This window comes from Lactuca sativa, chromosome 8 (assembly GCF_002870075.4).
Source record: "Lactuca sativa cultivar Salinas chromosome 8, Lsat_Salinas_v11, whole genome shotgun sequence".
Lineage (NCBI taxonomy): Eukaryota > Viridiplantae > Streptophyta > Magnoliopsida > Asterales > Asteraceae > Lactuca > Lactuca sativa.
This window is the reverse complement of record NC_056630.2, coordinates 69,572,993-69,592,322: the sequence shown is the minus strand read 5'-3', so window position 1 is coordinate 69,592,322 and position 19,330 is coordinate 69,572,993. Positions and strand designations below refer to the sequence as shown.

Below are 19,330 nucleotides of genomic sequence, written 5' to 3'. Positions count from 1 at the left end.
CCTTTCCTTGATAAATCCGTGATAGTGTTCATAGACGACATTCTGATTTACTCGAAAAGCCAAGAAGAGCATGGCAGACACTTGCGAGAAGTGTTGGAAGTTTTGAAGAAGGAGAAGCTGTATGCTAAATTCTCCAAATGTGATTTTTGGATTCGTGAAGTCCAATTCTTGGGTCACGTGGTCAACCAAGAGGGTTATAATGGTTGATCCAGCAAAGATTGAAGTTGTAACGAAATGGGAACAATCGAAAAGTCCCACGGAGATTCGAAGCTTTTTAGGATTAGCCGGATATTACCGAAGGTTTATCCAAGGCTTTTCTTTGATTGCTACTCCGTTGACAGCTTTGACCCACAAAGGAGCTACTTATGCTTGGAGAGAGAAGCATAAGGAAGCATTCGAGAAGCTAAAGGAGAAGCTATGTGAGGCACCGATACTTTCTCTACCCGATGGAGTTGAAGACTTTGCTGTTTATAGCGATGCGTCTGGGGTTGGATTGGGTTGTGTTTTGACCCAAAGAGAAAAGGTGATAGCATATGCGTCTCGACAACTGAAAGATCGTGAAAAGAACTACCCGACTCATGATTTGGAGTTGGGAGCGGTAGTTTTCGCTCTGAAAATATGGAGGCATTACCTCTATGGCACGAAGTGCAAACTTTTCACTGATCATAAGAGTCTCCAATATCTCTTTAATCAGAAGGAGTTGAATATGAGGCAACGACGCTGGCTAGAATTACTTAAAGACTACGACTGCGAGATACTTTACCACCCCGGTATAGCTAATGTTGTTGCTGATGCTCTCAGTCGGAAAGTCAATCTTGAAAGGAAAAGGCCAAGAGCGTTGAGAATTGAAGTTGTCTCGACTATTTTGGAAAGTATAAAGAAAGCTCAGAGCGAAGCTTCTGAGAAGAATGACCGAAAGGAGGAACGTTTGGGCAAAACGTTGGTGTTCGGAGTAAACAGTCATGGACTGAAGGTGTTCCAAGATCGTATTTGGATACCTAAGACAGGAGGAGTCAGAGATCTTCTGATGGAAGAAGCTCACAAGACCATGTACTCGATTCATCCGGGTAGCACTAAAATGTATAGGGACCTGGAACCCTACTACTGGTGGCCGACGATGAAGCTTGATGTTGCAAAGTATGTGGCTGAGTGTGTGACTTGTGCGAGAGTCAAGACACAACATCAGAAACCGTACGGGAGTTTAGAACCTTTACCTGTACCTATGGGTAAGTGGGAAGACATTGCTATGGATTTTGTCACTAAACTGCCCAGAACAAAGAATGGTCACGACATGATTTGGGTGGTCGTTGATCGATTCACTAAGAGTGTGCATTTCATAGTGGCCAAGGAGAAATGGTCTATGGAAAAGCTTGCGAATTCTTACGTGAAGGAAATTGTGAGGCTTCACGGTGTTCTGTTAACGATTGTGTCGGATCGTGATAGCCGTTTCACCTCACGATTTTGGAAAAGTCTACAAGAGGAATTGGGTACCAAGTTGTGTTTAAGTACAGCTTACCATCCGTAGACTGATGGTCAGAGCGAACGAACGATACAAACACTTGAAGATATGCTGAGAGCATGTACTCTGGAATTCCTAGGTAATTGGGATGTACAGTTACCGTTGGTAGAATTTTCCTATAATAATAGTTTCCACTCGAGCATTAAGATGGCACCTTACCAAGCTTTGTATGGATAGAAGTGTCGTACGCCGTCTTGTTGGCTTGAGGCTGGGGAAAAGCAGTTTATGGGACCGGAGATGGTTCATCAAACTGCTGAAAAGTTGAAAATAATTAGGGAAAGAATGTTAGCAACTCAGGATCGTCAAAAGAGCTATGCTGACAAGAAGCGGAGACCAATAACTTTTGAGGTTGGGGATTCGGTTTTGCTTAAAGTCTCGCCGTGGAAGGGACTAATAAGATTTGGAAAAAGGGGAAAGTTGAGTCCAAGGTTTATTGGACCGTTTAAAGTTCTTCGGAGGATTGGGAACCAAGCTTACAAGCTCGAATTACCAGAAGAACTGAATGGAATTCATAACACTTTTCATGTGTGTTATTTGAGGAAGTTCACGGGAGAAGTTCCCGACATAATTCCAATCTCTGAATTAAGAATTGATGAGAACAAAAGGTTGATTGAGGTACTAGAGGCAATTGTTGACCGAAAGACTAAGAAATTGCGACGCAGGATGGTTGGGTTGGTGCTTGTCCGATGGAAACACACGAATGGGCCGAATCTCACCTGGGAGACGAAGAGTGACATGATGGGTCGCTATCCGCATTTGTTTGTTGATGTGTGATTCCGGGGACGGAATCATTCTAAGGTGGAGAGAATTGTAACGTCTGTGTTTCCGAGCTTGCCATTTTTAGCAATGTAATAGTCTAGGTTAACCTTTGTAACCCATTTTGAAATAATAAGAATGTATTATTTGAGTATTATGTGTTTTGTGCTTAATTGCTTAATTATGTGGTCTGATTAATTAAGAATAAAAATAAGCGTCAAAATTTAAGTGTAAAATGAACGGAATATCTTTGGTTAATGTTGTAGTAGTTAAAACGAGGTTTTCGAATATATATAGAACGCCCAAATCTGACTTCGTATGAGGAAGTTATGATTTATTGAAGTTTCGACTTAGCGGTGTGCAGCCTGAAGTACTCGATTTGAGATCGAGCGGTTTTTAGCCGAGGCAATCTAAATGAGAATCGAAGATATCATTGTTGGTATCGAAGCGATAAAAAGTTAGGCGAGAACGGACGTCAAACGAAGAAGTTATGAATTTATAACGAAGTTTTTCTGTCGCGGCCTATTAAAAATAAATAATAAAAATAAAGTCAAAATTAGTTGACGGAGTCTAAACAAAAGTTGTAGAACTTAGTCTCACCTTTCCGTGGATATAAAGAACGTCGAAAACGGAGTTCGTATGAAGAAGATATGAATTTCCGAAGTTTGATAAATAAATTGTATTTATTTTTAAATCAAAAATCCGGCATTATCCGAAGGCCGAGTCACCATTCCGATCCGACGTACGCCCCGCGTACTCCGAGAGTGTCGACACTTCGGATGACGCATGCAGTGACGATTTCGGAAGTAGTACGCGCTGCGTACTGCAGTACGCCCCGCGTACTCCGAGGCTCCAGCCTCTATAAAAGGGATCCGAAGGCAGCCGGCTATTTTGCCAATTTCTTCTCTTCTCTCTCCCGTTTTGCATCGTTTTGCGTGCCAAAAATACCCCGAAGCCCCGGTATTATTCTCTAGCCCCGAGGCAAGTCCCGAGATCCCGAAGATCCCGAGAAGTGCGGTCCTCGAGCCGAAGCTCTGCCCGCGAGAAGTTCGATTTTTGTGGAGATCTTCCAGATCTGCTGTGGATTACTACTTCTGCAAGTCGTAGTGCTGTCCGATCATCTTCTGATCAAGTGAGTGTATACTACCTTTCATAAACACGATAATAATACAAGTGCGGTTTGAGTGTATTAAGTAAATTGTGGTTTACATGTGTGAGGGTGCATTTACTTTCTTCTAACGAGTAACTATGAAGTATTTTATATGATATACTTGTTATGTGTATATTTTGTGATTGTATGTGTGAATGGATATTCACTTTACTCTATCTCATAGATCTGAATTGTTTTCTATGGAATACGTGTTATGTGGTATGCCTCATCTGTTATGTGGAATATATATTGAATGAAAATGATATACAGATTTTAAACTATGTATGAAAATATATTCTTATCTACTAATATGTTGGGTAGAACATGGGTAGATAGTTGGTGTGTAATAAACAGATGAGAGGCCTCGATGTTGTTGTTGTTGTTGATCTAGTTATTCAGCGGAGTATGGATAACGACCACGAACTCTTTCTAGACAGTCCAGTGGAACGCTAGCAGGTTCATAACCTGTAGGTGTTGTGAACGATGTGTTCACCGGTGTACTCTATCCTCCCCATGGTTGCCTTTAGGATATCTATTGTTGAGGAAACCCCTTCGCAGTGATGTCCGTCCCGATGAAAATCCTAGATTAGGTCCCTTGAGATAGTTGTTGTTTTAGGGACGTAAAGTGAGGATAACGGGAATGGGTAATCGGGATAGTGATTGGTTGGTAAAATTAAATATAACTTATTGATTGTGGGTTGAAAACCCTATATGCTCACCAGGCTCCCAAGCCTGACCCACTCAGTTTTATTTGTATTACAGGAAGTGGCACAAGGGCGTAAGATGGATGGATCATCTTGTTGTTTTGTTCACAAGTATGTATATGTATATATTTGTTGAATGACTTGTAATGTTTATCGTTTATGCTTTATGGTCTGTATCGGAACATGACATCCCGAGTTTTGATTATATAATGATAATGCATCTCTTGATGAAATGCTTTGATAAATATTATTTTATCATGTTTTGTTTGGGAACAAATTCCGCAACTCTTTCAAATCAAAAGGATTTTCTCTGAACTTATTTAAAAGCATAAATGAAAATCGGACTTTTCTGGCCGAGATTTTGGGGATGTCACAAAAAATTTAGTTCCGACCCTTAGAATTTTAAAAGTTATCTGGTTGAGATAGACCGAAGGGGAGGCCGACACCCAGATATGCATGGCTTGATATTTTATTGTATGGTATGTGGTATGGTGGGAGGGAACTCACTCAGCTTTGTGTTTACGGTTTAGTTTTGGTTTAAGGTACCTCTTCGTCGAAAGGGAAAGAGCTGGCACGGTAGCAGCGCATCACACACTAATATGATTCCGCATGTTAAGATCCATCGGATTGTACTCTGATATTATTATTATTATTATTATTATTATTATTATTATTATTATTATTATTATTATTATTACATGACATGTTTTATGATATTTGACTTATGAGATTACAGGCTGCTTTGATATGGATGATGTTTTTCAGTAAACAATTTTATAATCTACTTAATTTAAAATGAAATTTTGGTTCATAATCTTTGGGGTGTTACAGAATTACATTTGTTATACTTTCAGAATATTATTGTTCAAGAATGTTTTTTTGTAACACGATCATACAATCTAATTATTTGAAATATTATTAGTTATTTATGTCTTTATTGTTCAGAATATTACACTTGTTATTTATGTCTTCTTACAAAATATCATTCTGCCAGAATAAAATCCGGTATAATTAGAAATTACGTTAGAATTAAAATTGAATTAATTAAAAAAATCAAAATTTTTAAATCAAGAGAATTAATTATCCCTAAAAATTTGGAATTTTCCTATTTTAAATTTATCTCAATTGACTAAAATACCCTTATAGTGAAATTAGATGGTATTTTTCAATTATTTTTAATTAAATAATATTTATTAATCACTTTCTTAAAATAAGTAAAATGATTGGTCCACAATCAATCATATATCCACATAATAATTAGTTAGAATACAATAAGCTAAGCGCGCGCGCACACACACACACACACACACACACACACACACACACATATATATATATATATATATATATATATATATATATATATAGGCTTAGGTTATTTTGTTTTTACTAACTATTGTGTGCCAGAATGCACAAATATGGACCAACGGACGAAATTAATCAATGAACTTGGTTTGAAAGTGTATGATATTACAATGGGATAACATGTACTATATAATCACATAAATTTTAACAAAAAGGTATTTTGGACAATTAACTACATTTATAAAATGGAAAATTTTGGATTTTTAAGGATAATTAATTCTCCTAATTTGAAAAATCTTAAATTTTTAATTAATTCAATTTTAATTCTAACGTAATCTGTAAACATAACCGATTTTATTCTATCAAAATATTTTTTTGTTAGAATGATGGTCTTTCAGAATTTTATTCTATTAGAATATTTTGAAGAATAACAAAATTCTTGAATCCGAGGTTGAAAAATAGCATTCTAATATATTCTTATACATTCGAACTTAAATACAATTCATACATATTCTTACAGACTGAAAGTCTTATACATTTTAATATAATTATACGTTTTTTAAAAGAATATCAACAAAAATGAATAAAATTCTTAAAAAATATCAATATTCTTAAATTGTGAGTATGATCAAACTTTATTCATCCTTCAAGTTATTCTCTAATAACTCATGTCAAAATAAAAATATAAAATATATAATCATATTATATTAATATAAAATAATGATTAGTTTAAAGTTAATAAGTAAATTAAAGGCAAATTATGAAGATTAATGTAAAACACTACAAGAAAAAGACCATTTTACGACGCCCAAACCACGACACTCATTGATTTATGTTACACAAAAGAGAGTGACATTAAAAAAGTGTCATCTCTTCAAAAAATTTAAGGATTTAGGTCACGCATTATTGCGTGCCCTTAAATTAGTGCCATAAGAAAAAAAAAATTAGAACACGGAGGGCGTTGTATCTTAAATGGGCGTCTTCTATAAGTGTCGCTTTATAATTTTTGTGAACGCGCGTTTAGTAGATACGGGCGAAAATGAAATCCCCAAAATTTTGAAAACCCGCCTTGTTCTTTTCTGCCTTCTATCTTGCATCTTTGCAATTGCAATCGATTCTCCCCTCTCCCTCCTCTCCTATCCGCTTCACCATCATTGAACCCCAAAAAATCAATCCACACTTCATGCTTCTGTGATTCTCTCCTCTTCGGCTCTCCAATCTCCGATTTCACTCTAAAAACATCGATTGAACTCCTTCCTTCACCTATCGTCTACCAAAAATAAATGTTGATTGCAAGCACCTTCAAGCACGATGCCTCTAAGCTACACACCCAGAATAAGAACATACATCACTCTCAAACACCCCCCCCCCCTTAGCTTCTTCATTATTCTCGACGTCGTGTGATTTCTATGGCTCGAAGCAACCTCCTCTAAATCTTTTACCCATCCCAATCACTGACCCTTTTGGAGCTATTTCTAGGGTTTGAATCAACATTTACCCTTGTCAACAAGTCGGCCTTAAAATCCCCTGGAACGCCTTACATGTTTCCTACTATTTTAGCCGTGATTCATTGGCTTGTACATATTGCAATGTATAACGAGCACCTTGCAAATTCCACGCAGTCACACTCGATTTCTGGCGACAACATGTTCATCTATACTCCGAATACTTACCTGCTTTACATAAGGGGTGACGACGATGCAATTGAAAGGGAAGATGAAAATTTCATGGAGAAGTTACACCAGGTATTAATCACTTTTCTTCGTATAATGAAAATACCTAAAAATTAGTTTACTCAGGCTAATTTGGGTTCCTGAAACGCTGATAATAGGAGAAAATCTCTTTTGAGGAGAATATATAGGTCAAATCAGGAGATGTGAAGGATTTGGAGGCAAAACTGGAGACAATGAAGTCTGGGCTATCAGAGTTCGATCCGAGAGGAAACAGTGTTTTCCTACATTCATGGTACTCCTTCGGCTCAATTTCAAATTGACTTGCTCCAATGTTTTCGTAGGATTGAAACCCATAATCTTTATAAACCTTCGATGTTTCATGAGGAACCCAATAACTCTTCCCCATAGTCACAGAGATCGCTCTATCAGCCATGATCCATGTTCTAAACATTTCGTTCCCAATCATGGTACGTTATCGTTCCGATCGTAGGAGGAAATGTACTTCGGTACGGAAACTCAACGACCCCACTGAATGGAAAAATCGATTGCTGGAACGTGTTTTTAGCGAACGGATTTGGTCTAATATGTGATTTGGGATCACCAATTTGGAGTTTGGGTAGCCAATTTTGCGTTTTTGGAACGCCGATTTGGTACCCTGGTACCAACGTTTTGTCTAATTGGTCTCAAAATCTACCAGTTTTTCTATTGATTTTTTATTTTCCTTATAAATTAGGATTCGATTGAAGCAACTGGTATGATTAAATTTATTGATTATACTCAATTTATTGATTTTAATCGGTTCACAACTTCACATTAGTTAATGAATCACTTAATTGATTTCAGATTTCAAATGGCCATTAGGCGATTTCACATCTGCAACTGATTAGAAATAATTAATTTGTTGGGTCAAGGAATACATGGCTGAATTTTATTGTTTATCACACAATCTTAATTTCAAGTTATTAATGTTCCTTCTTTTTTTTTTTTACGCTTCCTGTTATGGTGTTAATGTTCTTGTTGTTGATTTTACTTTTAATTTTTGGAAATTTGTCATCATTTTAAAGTTAGTGTGTTACAATCTGATTTAAATTTTTAGTTGCTCGAATGTTACAATTTGAGTTGAAGTATTAGTGTGTTACAAACCTAAGTTAATTGTTGTTGGAATTATGTTTTCAAAAGGGGTACACCGTACCAAATTCTATGGTACACCGTACTAGGAAGTAACAAATGTACCGAAATGAACCTACCCCCACACTACCTGGTAAGTCCACCCTAGCGAACCGCGATCTCGATCCTCGTTCCTGTACCGAAGCGTACCGTGAACTATGTGACTATGCTCTTCCCCAACATCATACCCTTCTTATGGAACTGAATTCACAGAAGCTTGCCAGTTTCTTCAGGGTGATCCGAGTGTTCAACTTCTTCCACGGAGAGAATGGAAAGAAAGAAGGGAAAAGGAATTGAGGGACCCAATTCTTTCAAGGTTATTTATAGGATTGGAATTTGTGAGGGCAACATCTGATTTGTCTTCAGGACAGATCTTAAAGCTGGAAGGGGAAATTTCATACATTCCAGTGGTCATGGACATTAACAACAAACTGGGGAATGAAAAAGGTAATCACTACTTGTTTTGACTAGACTCGATCACTGCAATGTACCCAAATGTTCAATCTCCATTTGATAATCCAGATCTTCGTGATCGGGCTGATATATATTGGTGTCTTCTTTCAACTGATCCCAAGGTTTGTTTTTTACTTAAAATTTTAATTTTAATTTATGTATTATAATTTTTAGAGTAAATTGCATTCCTGTAATGTTTTTGTACTTGTTCAGACTAAAATGGCTATACTTTTGGGACAAAAATTGAAAATTTTAGCTATACATGGGGACAAAAGTAGTCATTTTACTTGGAACTGATGGGTTTTAGCCATAAGAACTTTCCTATGTGCGCATGCGAAACCCTAATGCTTGGATCTAGGCTTTCTAATAAACATGCTTTGAATCCAAGACTTCTAATTACTAATTAGGTTAAATAACAACATTGAAACAGATCTAGAATCATACCTTTGAGTTCCTTGTTGATCTTGAGGTCTTGGAGCTTCTAGAGTCACAAATGTCACTCCTCTAATGGCTTACAAACACCAAAGCAAGGAGGATGATTTGGGAGAGAGGAGAGGGGAGGAATTTCGACCAGAGGTTCCTTACTTTAGGTCAAGTGTCGAATTTCCCATGCCATAGGGTCTATTTATACTTGTAGACTCCTTAAGGGTTACAACCTAAACCCTAATTGGATAATCTTCTCTTAAGGCTATCCAAATCCATTCCATAGATAAGCCTTTGGACGATTTTGGCTATCCTAATACTCTTAGAATTCGTCCAAAGCATATCCCAATGGATTTACAGTCTAAAGCTTAAATATCAAACAATTGACAGTTTATACCCCTTTATTTAATTAATCTCTTTAAGTCACCAAATTAATTCTAATTAATTCTATGACTTATATTAATTAAATAACCATATATTATTCTTTATAATATTTACTCTCTCTTAATAAATCATCCTATCAAGTTGCTATGGTGAAGGCAACCCAAAAGGACCATGCACAACCGGGTCAAGTACTTGCCCAATATAGTTGCAGCCTTAGACACTATTCCAACAGTCTCCCACTTGGATAAGTCTAGTAACTATACAAGTACAATTTGGTTTGCAATCGTAGCTCTCAAAGACGCTGTCAACTCTGATCTAATCAATCTTGTCCTTTAGATAAGGGAACGTACAGTCCTCTGTTAGATATCATGCTGACAATCATATGGAATGGTTAGTCAAGCATTTAGGTTTCTCGATCTCTGATTTATTCGACATAGAACTTAATCGAACACATCAATCCAGTTCTGACCGGGCCCGGCACATAAGTCAAATCAAATCATCGAGCGGCCGAGATATCGCTTTTTCCCTCTTAGAGAAAAGTTACAGATAAACTTCGACTTATATGCATTTACTTACTCATTAACCAACTATACACAACAATACGTTTTATAACACCAAGTTACTGATGCGTTTTCGTATTATCAATGTACAATCAATTAACAAATAATAAACCATATATCTAGGTTTTAAGACTATATGATATTATCGTCTTGCGATCACCTTTTATATCGTATTCCATAAGGTGATTCCAGCAAGCGCGGGTTTATTCCAATGCTCAAAACTAGTTCATAAGCACTCATGAACGTTGCAGCAATCTTTTGCTATGTCTAACACCATTTAGACATTCTACACACCAATTCATGACAATCTTCATTCATATCCACTCCCAACATATGAACGATTGTGGACCATTTGAATAATTCGATTATTCCTAATAAACTCAATTATTATGGAAGTCAAAACATGCAAAGTGAACCAATAGCTAAACAATTAACATAAGATAGTAACATTACTCATAAATAAAACTCCTTTATTTAATCATCAAATGTCAATTACATTTATCTATTACACGTTTCTAATACTATCTAATCTATGCTAATATCATCCTTCAGCCCAATGCTCCTAGCATGCTGCAAGTGCTTAACCCTACTCAGTCCCTTCGTAAGCGGATCTGCTGGGTTATCTTCTGATGATATCCTCTTCACTACGAGTTGTCGTTCTTCTACACGATGTCTAATGAAGTGATACTTTCTGTCGATATGTCTTGATCTACCATGATCCCTCGGTTCCTTGGTCAAGGCAACCGCACCTTTGTTATCACAGAAAATCTCCATTGGCTCCTTTATGGCAGGTACAACTCCAAGATCACCGATGAAGTTCTTTAGCCATATTGCCTCCTTCGACGCTTCGCTCGCTGCAATGTACTCTGATTCGCACGTTGAATCAGCTACGGTTTCTTGTTTGGAACTCTTCCATGTCACTGCTCCTCCATTTAGGGTAAAGACCCAGCCCGACTGCGAACGGTAGTTGTCCCTGTCGGTCTGGAAACTGGCGTCACTATACCCTCGCACCATCAAGTCATCACTCCCTCCGAGGACTAAGAACCATTCCTTCGTCCTCCGAAGGTACTTAAGGATGTTTTTCACCGCAATCCAATGTGCTTTGACAGGATTCCCTTGATATCTGCTAACCATGCTCAAAGCGAAGGCTACATCAGGGCGAGTACAAGTCATAGCGTACATGATTGAGCCAACTGCAGAAGCGTATGGTACTCGGCTCATTTCCGCTATCTCAGCTTCGGTACTCGGACTTTGAGTCTTACTCAATTTGGCATTACTTTGTATCGGTAGTTCTCCCTTCTTTGAGTTTTCCATACTAAATCGTTTTAGTACCTTCTCTAAGTAAGTATTCTGACTAAGTCCAATTAGTCTCTTACTTCTCTCTCTTACTATCCTTATTCCCAAAATGTAAGAAGCCTCTCCGAGGTCCTTCATAGCGAAGCACTTCCCGAGCCAGGACTTAACCTCCTGCAGAGTCGGGATGTCGTTTCCTATGAGTAATATGTCATCGACATATAGAACAAGGAAGCTTACTATACTCCCACTGGCTTTGACATATACACAAGATTCGTCTTCGCTTCGTACAAATCCAAACTCTTTGACTTTCTCATCGAAACAAAGATTCCATATGCGAGATGCTTGCTTAAGTCCATAAATGGACTTCTCAAGCTTACACACTCTATCTGGATGCTTCGGATCCACAAACCCCTCTGGCTGAGCCATGTAAACATCCTCAGCCAACTTTCCGTTAAGGAAAGCGGTCTTGACATCCATTTGCCAAATCTCATAATCATGAAATGCGGCAATTGCTAGCATCACTCTAATAGATTTAATCTTCGCAACTGGTGAGAAGGTCTCATCATAGTCAACTCCGAGAGTTTGAGTAAAGCCCTTCGCGACCAATCGCGCTTTATATGTGTGTACGTTCCCATCCACGTCGGTCTTCTTCTTGAAGATCCATTTGCACCCAACGGTCTTACGTCCGGGCACGTAATCAACCAAATTCCAAACTTGGTTATCATATATGGATTGGATCTTGCTATCCATTGCCTCTTTCCATTTTGCAGACTCCGGGCCTGCCATGGCTTCCTTATAGCTATTAGGTTCATCAAGATTTATTAGTGTACTATCACTAATATACGTGTCCCCTTCGGTAGTAATATGAAGGCCATAAAACTGGGGATGAACTCTAACTCTATCGGAACGTCTAAGAGGTAAGGATTCGTCAATTGGTTCAACCGGAGTTTCCTCCTCGGTTTGAGTGCCAGCGGTAGAGGTTCCTTCATCTATCGATTCTTGAATCTCTTCAAGTTCGATTTGCCTCCCACTGTCTCCTTGGCTTATGAGTTCTCGCTCTCGGAAAACTCCTCTCATCGCAATGAAGACAACATTGTCCTTCGGTCTATAGAAGAGATATCCAAAGGATGTCTGCGGGTAGCCGATGAAAATACATTGCTCACTTCGAGGTTCAAGCTTGTCGTGAGTATCTCGTCTTACGAAAGCCTCGCAACCCCAAACCTTGATATGTGCCAACGAGGGAGCTTTCCCTGTCCACATCTCGTGAGGTGTTTTGGCAACCTTCTTAGTAGGGACTCGGTTAAGGATATGGGCGGCAGTCTCTAAGGCATACCCCCAAAAAGAGATTGGTAGCGAAGCACGACTCATCATAGAGCGAACCATATCCAATAAGGTTCGATTACGCCTTTCTGCCACACCATTTAACTGCGGTGTCCTAGGAGGCGTCAATTGTGAAACTATTCCACACTCCTTGAGATAATCGTCGAATTCAAGACTAAGGTTCTCTCCTCCTCGATCGGATCGAAGCATCTTGATTTTCCTGCCCAATTGATTCTCCACTTCATTCTTGAACTCTTTGAACTTTTCAAAGGTGTCTGACTTTTGCTTGATTAGGTAGATATACCCATATCTACTATAGTCATCGGTAAAAGTCACATAGAAGTGGTTCCCATCCTTCGTGGTTGATCTAAACGGTCCACATACATCGGTATGTATTAGGTCCAATAGACCCTCGCCCCTTTCACATGTACTCGTGAAGGGTGACTTAGTCATCTTTCCAAGCAAACAAGGCTCGCATGTGTCATCTTCCCTAAGGTCGAATGACTCCAACACTCCATCCTTTTGGAGTTGGGCTATGCGTTTCTTGTTGATATGTCCAAGACGACAATGCCACATGGATGCTTTATCCATACTAGTGGAAGAATCAATATTCAAAACATCATTTCCTAAGTTATCAACAATCATAACGGTTTCATATATTCCATTACATGGTATAGCTTCAAAGTAAAAGACACCATTTAGATAAGCCAAAATAGAACCATTCTCATTATTAAAAGAAAATCTAAACCCTTGTCTATATAAACCATGAAATGAAATGATGTTTCTAGCCATTTCTGGCGAATAGCAACAATTGTTCAAATCTAAAACCAAACTATTCCTAAGCACTAAAGAATACACTCCAATCTTGGTCACAGGCGACGATCTTCTGTTCCCCATGATTAGATTGATCCTTCCTTGCTCCACATCCCTACTTCTTCTTAGTCCCTGCACATTAGAACAAATGTGATAACCACAACCGGTATCAAGAACCCAAGAAATAGCATGATTAGAATCGTTAGATTTGATTGTGTATATACCTGCGAAAGATGGCTTGATCTTTCCTTCTTTGATTGCTTGCAGGTAATCCGGGCAGCTTCTCTTCCAATGTCCTGTCTTGTGGCAGTGGTGGCACTCTGCCTCCTTCGGGTTAGGACAAGGCTTAGCGGGATCAACTTTGGTCCCACTAGAAGAGGCACCATCTCGGGCTTTCACCTTGCGATAGTTCTTCGATGAAGCTTTCCTCTTCTTTCCCTTCCCTTGTCCAATAGCCAAGACAGGAGCAGTGGACGGATTGGGAGTAGGTGCAACAGACTTGTCCTTGAAGTTGCTCTCAGCGACTCTCAAGAGACCTTGGAGTTTGATTAGGGTGACCTCTTCTTTGTTCATGTGGTAGGTCATCCTAAATTGGTTGTACATCGGAGGCAAAGAGTGAAGCACCATGTCGATCGCCAAGTCCTCACCGAAGTCAACATTTAACTTACGAAGGCGGTCGACATACCTTTGCATCTTTTGCAAGTGCACGGTAAGAGATTCTCCATGACCCATCTTCGCGGAAATCATGTTAGTGAAAATCTCATACCGCTCTTGTCTCGCGTTTTGGTGGTACCTCTCCAATAAGTCTTGGTGCATCTCGTACGGGTACATGTCCTCGTAGGACTTTTGGAATTCGGAGTTCATGGTGGCGATCATGATGCAATGTACCTTCGTTGCATCTCGCTCTTGAGTTTCAAAGGCGGTGATTTCGGCGGGAGTAGCGATTTCGGTGTTGATTTTCTCGAGCTTCTCATCAAGGACATACTCCTTGTCCTCATAGCGAGCAATGGTGCGAATGTATCTTATCCATTCGCTAAAGTTCGTTCCATCGAAGGTGACCTTTTGGCAAAGGCTCATCAACGTGAAAGAACTAGCAGCAGCATTGTTTGCGTTCGACATCTACAATTAGAAAAAAGGACAAAGATAGATTAGAATAAGAATCCCTAATTATCACCCAATAAGAAAATTAGGGCTAGGATCCAACAATAACATTTACATACTAGAAAAGGGATGCCGTAATCTAACATGCAAATAAATTGAAGGTAAGTGAATGACGATTCACTAATTCTCCATCACAAAACTTAAACTATTAGTCCTAAGTGTTTTTTGAGAATTCCTAGGTTCGGATGAGATTTATTGAAACTATTCAATGGCATGTTTAAATCTCGATATGCCCCTCTTGTTTGTGACTGGGATGCCGAGGATCACAAAGCGGGTGTGAATTACCATGCAAATTCACATGGTGCCTTCATTGTAACGATCACCTATTCGATGTGCCGGTAAACCACACATGCTCCATCGAACTATGATAAACAATGAATCACCCTTTGCCACCTTCGCTTAGAACCAATTAGTGTGCCGGTAAACCACACACGCTCCACTAACATCTTAGCAAGGTGCAAAGTGTAATTTCATGGGATTGCATCAATTCACTTTTCCTAAAGTAACTAGGATTGGGAAATTTTAAAAAAAATGTGTAGTTACTTTATATTTCTTATTATACTTTTAATGAGAGGATGAGGTTGCCCTATCCTACCCGTTCGGCTAACGACCCTCCACCAATCAAGCAAGCGGTGGGTGTGAGTGTACACCCATTAAGCGCCATTTTATAGGCCGCAACCTTATACCCACCTTATAGATTGGCTTCGTGAATGAGGCCTACTAACGGTAAGACTAGCATTTAGTTATACATATATATATATATATATATATATATATATATATATATATATATATATATATATATATTATTCTAGTAATATCATATTAGTATAGGGTTGTATTTTAAACCTTTTAAAATCTAGGGTTTTGAAATTTAAGTTGTCTAAATTAAAACTTTTAATGACAAATATAAATTTCAAAACCTGAGGACAAGTTTTAAACATTTAAAACATGGAGGATCAAATAACAAATAATTCCAATTAACAATTAATATCCTAATTATCTATATTTGATTTATTCAAGATTTCTTTGAGAGATAATTACCAAAATAATTAAAATAATTAATTAATTATCATATAAGGAAATTAAATATTTAATTAGTTGATAAATACCTTTTGCTAGATCAAGATAATAGTCATATATATCATAAAATCAGATTTAGGTTGATCTATTATGATTAAGGTAAGTTTCCATAAGATAACCACAAAGAAATCCCGAATCTGGTCATTCCTGACGCCTGGACTCGCTGAGTGCACAAGGGGACTCGCCGAGTCCACCTTGGGACTCACCGAGTCAGTGAATCAAAAACCTAAAAATCGAATTTTGCAGGTTTGTTTCAGTTAATCAAGCAACAATTTAAAGAAAACCAAGCTAGGCTCTGATACCACTGATGGGTTTTAGCCATAAGAACTTTCCTATGTGCGCATGCAAAACCCTAATGCTTGGATCTAGGCTTTCTAATAAACATGCTTTGAATCCAAGACTTCTAATTACTAATTAGGTTAAATAACAACATTGAAACAGATCTAGAATCATACCTTTGAGTTCCTTGTTGATCTTGAGGTCTTGGAGCTTCTAGAGTCACAAATGTCACTCCTCTAATGGCTTACAAACACCAAAGCAAGGAGGATGATTTGGGAGAGAGGAGAGGGGAGGAATTTCGACCAGAGGTTCCTTACTTTAGGTCAAGTGTCGAATTCCCCATGCCATAGGGTCTATTTATACTTGTAGACTCCTTAAGGGTTACAACCTAAACCCTAATTGGATAATCTTCTCTTAAGGCTATCCAAATCCATTCCATAGATAAGCCTTTGGACGATTTTGGCTATCCTAATACTCTTAGAATTCGTCCAAAGCATATCCCAATGGATTTACAGTCTAAAGCTTAACTATCAAACAATTGACAGTTTATACCCCTTTATTTAATTAATCTCTTTAAGTCACCAAATTAATTCTAATTAATTCTATGACTTATATTAATTAAATAACCATATATTATTCTTTATAATATTTACTCTCTCTTAATAAATCATCCTATCAAGTTGCTATGGTGAAGGCAACCCAAAAGGACCATGCACAACCGGGTCAAGTACTTGCCCAATATAGTTGCAGCCTTAGACACTATTCCAACAGGAACAAGGACCAAAAGCGTTACAAGAGCCTCAAACAAGGACCAAAATGCAAGAGAAAAAACTTTTTGGGACCAAAAATGTAAGTACGCAGAACAGAAATTACATCAATAATTCATTACAATTCCAAACATGTTACCATTTATGTTACCATTCGTGACAATAATTCGTAAGAGCTTTGTGCCTTTGCCTTTTATCTCGACAGTCAGGCTCCCCACTCTCCAACTCTATCTATTTTGAGATTTTCATTCAGCCACACACTTCAGGTACAGTTGTCGACTTTCCCCTCTCAATAGACACACTTAGCTTCTGTCAAAATTTGTGTTTAATCTGTATAATTGTATGTATGTTATCTGTATACTTGAATCAGTTGAATGTATTTAATTTGTGACTAATCTGTGATGAAATGACTAAAAATATGAAATCTGTGGAATATAGTCTTATACATCATCATCTTAGCTTATGTTATGAAATATGTGTATGCTGTTGTAGCCTTCCATGGCAGGGGTTAAAAGCTGGCACCAAGAAGCAGAAATATGATAAGATTAGTGAAAAAAAGATGTTTACTCCCATTGAGGTATTGATTATTATTTATAACAACAAATATACTTTTAAGTACTTATTCTCTTTAAGTTTTATTTTATTTATTTACTTTTATCTTACAGGTGCTTTGCAAATCTTATCCTACTGAATTCATAAAATATTTCCATTATTGTTGATCTTTGCGATTTGAGGACAAACCAGATTATTCTTACTTGAAGAGGCTTTTCCGTGAACTTTTCACTAGAGAAGGTAGAATTCATTTATATTTTTTAAATAATTATATTGTTGTATATTATTTTCTTAAATACGTGTCAGTATATTGAACAAGAAGTGTTCATGTGTCAAAGTTTCTTTATTCAGTTTATCAGTTTGACTATATATTTGACTGGACCATGTTAAAGTATCCCCATGTGGGCTCCAGTTCTAGAGGAAGGGTAAGTTATTTTTTTGTTAATTTTCTGAATTTTCTGAAACATTTATTTATCTTTATTATGAGCAGACAACTACAAAGTTACCATTGAACCCTGGAATATCAGCAGAGAGAGCAGAAAGGACCCTAGGTTTGTTTAACTTTGTTTTTTACTTAATATACTTCTATTAATTTTAATATTTATCAAATAGAATGAGAAGGAAATCTTAATGGTTGATTATTTATACCATTTTAGTGAAACAAGAGGTTCGAGATAGATTCTCAGGGGCAGTTGAGTCATTTACTAGAAGAAATGGTTCTAGTAGCGGCTTGCATGGTGATCATCAACCAAGGCATAGATCTTCAGAGAATGTTACACCCTCCAAGGATGCTGTGAGTAAAAATAAGAAAATTTTGACTTTTACATTTTTACCTATAAAAGCAATGTTCTTACATTTGAAAAATTGCTTGACTTTGGATAATATTTGAAAAAAAACTTCGAAAATTTTATTTGTTTTTAGATACTTGGTGTGTGCGAGTGGGCATGAACCAACCCAATGCGCCCGGAGTTCTCGCTCCTTCCATCTCTACTTCCTATGTATATATACAAGTTAATCTACTCGTATTCATGTCTCAAAGTGTGTATTCCAATATAAGGTATCATTATTTTTGTATTTACAAAAATTTGAAATATCTCTAATTTATTAAATTCAGCAAAAATGTGGTGTTATGGTCCACCTGGCCTCGTTAAGGTAACAACATATCCGTTGTTCAAACTTGAAAACCCTACTTGAATTTATATTCCATTCATCATCTAGAAACTAGTTCAAATTAGAAACCTTGTCAACTTAGTCAAATTAGTTGGCTTAATTGCCCTATGTAGAAGGAATTGATATGAACAAAAAATTTCATGAAAATGCTTTGTCTTCACCTCTAGTTCAGTCACCGGTATGTCAAATGACAAATCTACCCCCATAGGACGCCTCCCCATGTTCCCATATGCATAGAAAAACATAATATATTCAATAGGGAGCTTCAGTACTTGAACAAATTGAGGAGACATTATCCCTATCAACCCTACAAATAGTAACATTATTTCTACCAATAATGCCCCTGGTGTTGGTCAAGCTCATGGATAATAGCCTTCTGGATGTGTATGTCATCATATTACATCCTCCAAATACTACCTTAACATATATTAGTTTTTTGCAGCTCTCAATCTGATCTGGAAGCTAATTTGTTTAAGGTATATATATATATATATATATATATATATATATATATATATATATATATATATATATATATATATATATCCCTGGTATCTACATTATAGCCATGTCTGAGTTTTTACAGTATACCCTCCACATCCTTATCAGTTTAAATACTATGTTTTGTTTTGTAGGGTAAAAATGTGGATGCATTAATTATTTACTTTTGAGAGGATCCAGCTCGGTGTCCATATGAACATGGTAATTATTAATTAACCACTAATTTACTTTTAAAATCTACTCTTTATATATATATATATATATATATATATATATATATATATATATATATAT

General features: G+C 37.3%; 1 pseudogene; it reads left to right on the top strand.

The window, feature by feature from the left end:
- The first annotated feature begins 8,334 nt into the window (after positions 1-8,334).
- On the top strand, positions 8,335-18,313 carry LOC111888427 (casein kinase 1-like protein 11; annotated as a pseudogene).
- Positions 18,314-19,330: the final 1,017 nt, after the last annotated feature.